Genomic DNA, 6,123 nt, shown 5'->3' with positions numbered 1-6,123 from the left:
TTACAGCTGTGTGCGTACTTGGGTAATGCCCACCAGCCAGTGTGCAATCAGCCTGGATGGCCCATTAAGCAAGACAATGGATCTTTGAAGATGCTGATCTCCCGTCTTCCTGGAGTTCCTTCCAGTGGATGTTACAAATAAGCCTTGTCTCATGGTTTGTTTTAACACCGCAAAGTCATGTGGTGATGTCACCCGGTACGAAATACCACCTTGGACACTGCTGGAACTTTTCCACTGAAGAAGGGTGGGGAATGAAACAGGGAAACAAAAGATTCCCACCATATGTAAATTCTATTTAAAGCTGGAGACTGAGTTAATCCAGGTAACTGGTTCTTCACTGAATTCCCACCCAGGATGACTGCTGTAAACACCTAAGACTGATCTGGGGAGAAAGGACTGGGACTCAGGCTGAGACAGGGGTCAAGGCCGTCAAGAGAAACACCTGAACTCTAAGCTGCAGAAACTCTGCAACCTGCCTAAAACAACATTTAGGGTAGAAATTACTATTTGTGATCAGATTGCTTCAGTGAATTAAGTTTAGGTTTGTTTACTTTGTTTGTTTACTTTGCTCAGTAATTTGCTTTGTTCTGTCTGCTATCCCTTATAATCACTTAAAATTCATCCTTTGTAGTTAATAAACTCAAGTAGTTTCTAAAACCCAGTTTGTGCAATTCATTACTTGGTGGGCAAAGAACGGTGCATATCTTCCTCCACCTTGAGGGAGGGGGTGATTTTCATGAGCTTACACTATATAGATCTCTATACAGTGCAAGACAATATAATTTTGGGGTTACACTCCAGAGGGTGTGTGTACGGGAGTGCTGGGCAATCCCCTAGCTGAGTTCTCCCACAGAGAGCTGATCCTAGACTCTGTGCGATTCTACAGCCGGGTGTGTCCCTACCCGTGTGTGTGCGGGAAGAGGGCTTGAGAACCTGTCATGGCAGCACCGAGTGAGGGGAACGCAGTCTGGTAGGACAGGCAGGCTCAGTGGCATCCCAGCACATCTGGTGGCACCCCAAAAGGGGGCGGTCCAACCTGTCACACTGATGTCTTAATTGTCCTCATCATCTTGTTGGTGTTTGTTTTGCTTCCTGATAACAGTCTAGTGAAGTTGTACAGTGATAGGCCTCTTACAAATGATATGGGAAGATGAAAAATTACCAGATGAGAGGGAAAATGGTCATATAGTGAAGCTACCAAAGAAAGGAGACCTCAGTCAATGCAAAAACTGAAGGGGTATTCAACTGCTGTCGAACCCAAGGAAAGTTCTTACGTTATCCTAGGCAGAATAAAGAAAACAGTAGATTCAAAGCTATGACAAGAATGGGCATGGATCAGACAGCAGAAATCATACATGGATCTAATAATAACCTTACATATCATCACAGATCTGTCTATTGAATGGCAGTCACTGATGTACATGAATTTCATAGATTTCCAAAAAGCCATTGACACAGTGGATAGAGGCTATACCACCATGGAATCCCACAGAAATATGCAAACATCATTCAGAGCTCCTATAAAAATATGACCTGCCACGTAATATGTAACAGCAAACTGACTAACCCATTCAAGATTACTATAAGCATCAGACAAGGATGTTTTATGTCATCCATGATCTTTCTAATGGTAGTGGACTGGGCAAAGAAAAAGACCACAGACCAGACAAGGGGTATACAGGGAGCTCTCACACAGAAGTTAGAGGACCTTGGCTTTTCAGATGACATCAACCTGCTGTCCCAGGCCCACAGAGACATGCGAGCCAAAACAAATAATTTCCAGACCTATGTTGAAAATCAGCACTGAGAAAACTAAAACCATGAGAATTCACACACATGAAGAAACACCAATAACACTTTCTGGAACTGTTATAGAAGAGGTCCAACATTTCACATACCTTGGCAGCATCGTAAGCAAAACAGGTGGAACAGATGAAGACATTAAAGCCAGAATAGCAAAGCCAGACAGGCCTTCATAACCCTAAAGCTGGTCTGGAGAAATAGAAACCTTGACCTGCCCTCCAAACTAAACTTTGCATATTTAACACCATTGTAAAGTCTGTCTAACTATATGGTGCTGAAACTTAGAGTCTTATCAAGACTTATTTAAACTCCAGGTAAGTCTTAAACAGCGACCTCGGACAAATCCTCAACATCAAATAGCCGGAAAAAAATCACAACTGAAGAGGACAAAATGAAACGGATAGCACAGGAAATTACGAAATGAAACTGGAGATGGCTAGGACACACATGGGAGGAAAGACCGGAGCAACACAACAAAACAGGCATTAGAATGGAATCACCAGGGCAAGAGGTGACAAAGTAGATCAAGGATGACATGGAAACAAACCTCAGAAGCAGAACTTGGAGCCATCAAAATGCCATGGAAAGAAGCTAGGACTGCAGCCAGAGACTGTCAGAGATGGAAGACCCTATGTTTTTGGTATGGAATAAAGAAGTTGCTTGTCTTACTCCATCCCTCAGGTTCTCCTCCCAGCTCCCAATTAAATCAAGCTACTTCCTTTCATGTTTCATCTGCAGACCCAGGGGCTCCTGCAGGTGCTCAAAGTCTTCCTGCAGTCTCCTCCCTCAGCCCATCATGAGCTCCTGCCTGGGTCCCTCTGGTGTGGACAACCTCCTCCTACTCCCAGAGAGGCCCTGAAGAGGCCTCTTCTTCCCCTGCAGCTTCCTCTTTCCTTTCAGTAATGTCAGGTGCCGCCCATCAGGACCATCTGGGAAGCAGCTACTTTGTCACAGAGGAACTGGGCCCATTTCTCTTAAAGGGGTCAGTCACCCTGTGACAAACATCCCAGCTTCTGGGCAAGTTTTGTGGGGTTCCTTCTTCGTCCATTACCAGGGGTTCTGCAAGAAGTCTATGCTGATGCCACAGCGGCGGCCAGCAGGTTGCTGATGGGAGTGTCAGACCCAGCCCTACTCTTGAAGAATGGAAGTCAGGGAAGGATAACGGTAAAGGAAAAACAGTTGATAATGGGAGCACCTAGGAATTTTGAAATCGTATGGTCAAAATTGTGGACAGCGTAGCATGTTTCATATTACCACAGAATAGGTCATTTGAAATCCACGGTGGAAATTATGTAGCTAGGTTAATTCACCTATGTACACGAGTTATACCAATTTGTGTCACTAACTTAGGAAACGGACCTACGAAACTAATTACATTTACATTCACATAAATTGGGCATGTACATTACAATCCCCCTCCCCCTACACACACACACAGTCTCATGTTCTAATTCAAACAATATGCAGCCCAAGAATTATTCTCCAAAGAAATTTCCGAATGTCATTATCGGTTTCTGGGCAGTTTGTTCCGAAGGCCAGCACTAAGATTATACACCACATAAATCCCACTGATTTTATAACTTAAACTAACATCAAAGCAGAACCCCAGTAGAGCGTTAAGCAGATCTCAAGGGCTGAGTCAGATGATTTCCACAGACAGTTCAAGCCATGAAGTATGGAGTGTTGCTGTAGCTGTGTCTGTCCCCGTACATTAGAGAGACAAGGCGGGTGAGGTAATATCTTTTATTGGACCAACTTCTGTCCTTGTCTCTCTCACCAAGAGAAATTGGTCCAATAAAAAGCAATGAACTCACCCAACTTGTCTTCCCAAGTCAGGAAGCTGAAATTCCAGAAATTTCTTGGACAGCTGACAGCATGTAGAACTGTAAATAGTCCTACATATTAACATGATTGCAACCAGAAGCCGAAACTCAGGACTGGCACATTCCAGTTTGGATAGGAGTTAGGAGTGTCATGAAGTGAAGAAGGTGTGATTACGTGAGCCAGGCGTTTTCAACCTTTTTTTCATTTTGCGGAACCCTAAAAAAATTTCAGATGGAGGTGCAGACCCTTCTGGAAATCGTAGACAGAGTCTGTGGACCCCAAGTTGAAAGCCACTGCTCTATCGTAATGGCAAACCTTTCGTGGACCCCTTAGACAAAGTCTGCAGACCCATAGGGGCCCCACAGACCACAGGTGGAAAACCACTGACATAAGTCAATGAAGCAGAGACGCCCGCCAAATTAAAATGGGATAATGGTATCCCAAACTGTCCTCCTCTTAGGGCTTCTGTACGTGGCATGGTAATGTTCGCTAAAGGGATGTGAATTCTAAAGCACACGGCGCTTGGCGCACTAACTGGCCTATGTAGACCCTACTGGCGGGCAATAAATGTTAATATGGTGCACTAGAGAACTTTTAGTGGATGCCAGCAGGGCGTACACTGGCCAGTTAGTGCGCAACACGTTGGTGTGCTTTAGAATTCACACCCTTTAGTGTGCACCGCGGTGCCATGTAGACGAGCCCTTATATGATGGGATGGAACAGTGTTTGTTACGGGAAAAAGACAGAAGATGCTTCTGTTTCAAAACAAGGGTGGGACCATTTTTAACTACTGGCCTCAATCTGGTTTCAAAGTCAACACCCAAAGGAATTTGGCAATGATTACAGCAAACCAAGCAAGAAAAAAAAAATGCCTGCACTTTCCCCCTATTATTACTGATGAGTGAATTAGCTCTTAAAGATGTGATAACAAATGCAAAGAAACTTTATGAAGTGTATTTCAAACCATTAATTAACCTTGTATCAGAAGATCTAAGACATAGGAAAACATGTAATTAGCTGAATGGAACACACACATTACAACAGGGTGGGACGGGAGCCAGGTTTTTTTTCTTCTTCTTTTTTTTTTTGTCCAGTAAAAATTTTTGAGATGTCAAAACCATTTCCTGGCCCCAATGCAGAGGAAAAGTCAAAATCTCAAAAAAGGTTGAGAACTGACAATCCTAAAAATAAATGTATCGGTTGAGGTCAGTCAAATGCAGTTTGTTTTGATCATTTCAAAAGGCCTCGTTTTGATCTCAACCATTTTTAATGTATTCATTCATTTTTTTTACTTAGAATTCGCTTTGAAATGAAAAGTTGTTTAAACTCGAAAAACCGGAATGTAGCATTTGGAAAATGACAAAATGAAGTGTTTAATTTAGTCACTCTTTTCAGAAAAGGTGCTAGGATAATACAATGAATAATAATAAAGTACCGTGCATACGCCACACACCTAGAGCCTAAGTCTAAGCCAAAATCCACTGACGTCAATGAGCAGAATCTATTGACTTCAGTGGGCATTGGATTCAGCTCCTATTGAGCCAGTTGCAAGGGCTAATTTTTGTTGGGGCTTCGTACCCCACACTATCCACCTATTGATGGGCTCAGATATGCACAGTTTGGTACCATCAAACCCACACTCAAACTCCATCTGCTTTGCTAAGCAGCCCGGAGGATTATTCAGAATTAGTGTGTGATGTACACTGTGCTGTATGTGAGATGTGAAGGTATGGGGAGCTCATGTCATGGGATGGACGCATCGCCTGCAATGTATTGCTCTGCTTGCTTCTGGAATGGGCATTTTCCTTTATCATATTATCCACTCTTCTGTGCATGAGGCCAGTTATATGATTATCGCAAAGAAGGGCCATTTCTCAAACTACATATTTAAAGTGTAATTCTTCAGAATGGGCCCTTGCAGTATGCAACTGAAGAGATGGTAAAAAAACACAGTACTCCGTTCATGAACACACTCTGGGATAAATATTCTATACCATAATCAACATGAGCAGAATATGTTAAAAGCAAAGTATCTTCTTGCAAACTAAGCATTTTTTATTTGCTTATTATTTCTGAAATGTATGATATTTACTGTTGTGTTTTTCGTGATGAAAGGCATTAATTTGCTAACAGGCAAACCCAGCACTTGAAAACTCTGAATTATTTCTCAGATCTATCCAAGCCTAACTTTTCAAACACATATTAGGGTTTGATTCAAGGTGTTACATCAGGGGAGTACTTTCTCAAACCGCTCTTTTCCTATTTTGAATAAGCCACAATGACCGGATATACATCCATTAAAATCTATCACTGGATGAAGGGTCTTCACTTCTGATTCTGCTATTTATGGTCTAGGCAGATGTAGAACTTATGCAGCTCTGAATATCAGTCTTTTGGGAGATGAGGTGGAACTGGTGGTTATGACAGAAGAAGTCTCTATAATACAGGTGGAACGGGGAGAATTTCCCATGATTAAGGCATCTGGAGGCTTTAGTG

The sequence above is a fragment of the Mauremys reevesii genome, linkage group 25 (assembly GCF_016161935.1).
Source record: "Mauremys reevesii isolate NIE-2019 linkage group 25, ASM1616193v1, whole genome shotgun sequence".
NCBI lineage: Eukaryota > Metazoa > Chordata > Testudines > Geoemydidae > Mauremys > Mauremys reevesii.
The sequence above is the reverse complement of the archived record's forward strand: the minus strand, read 5'-3'. Positions refer to the sequence as shown.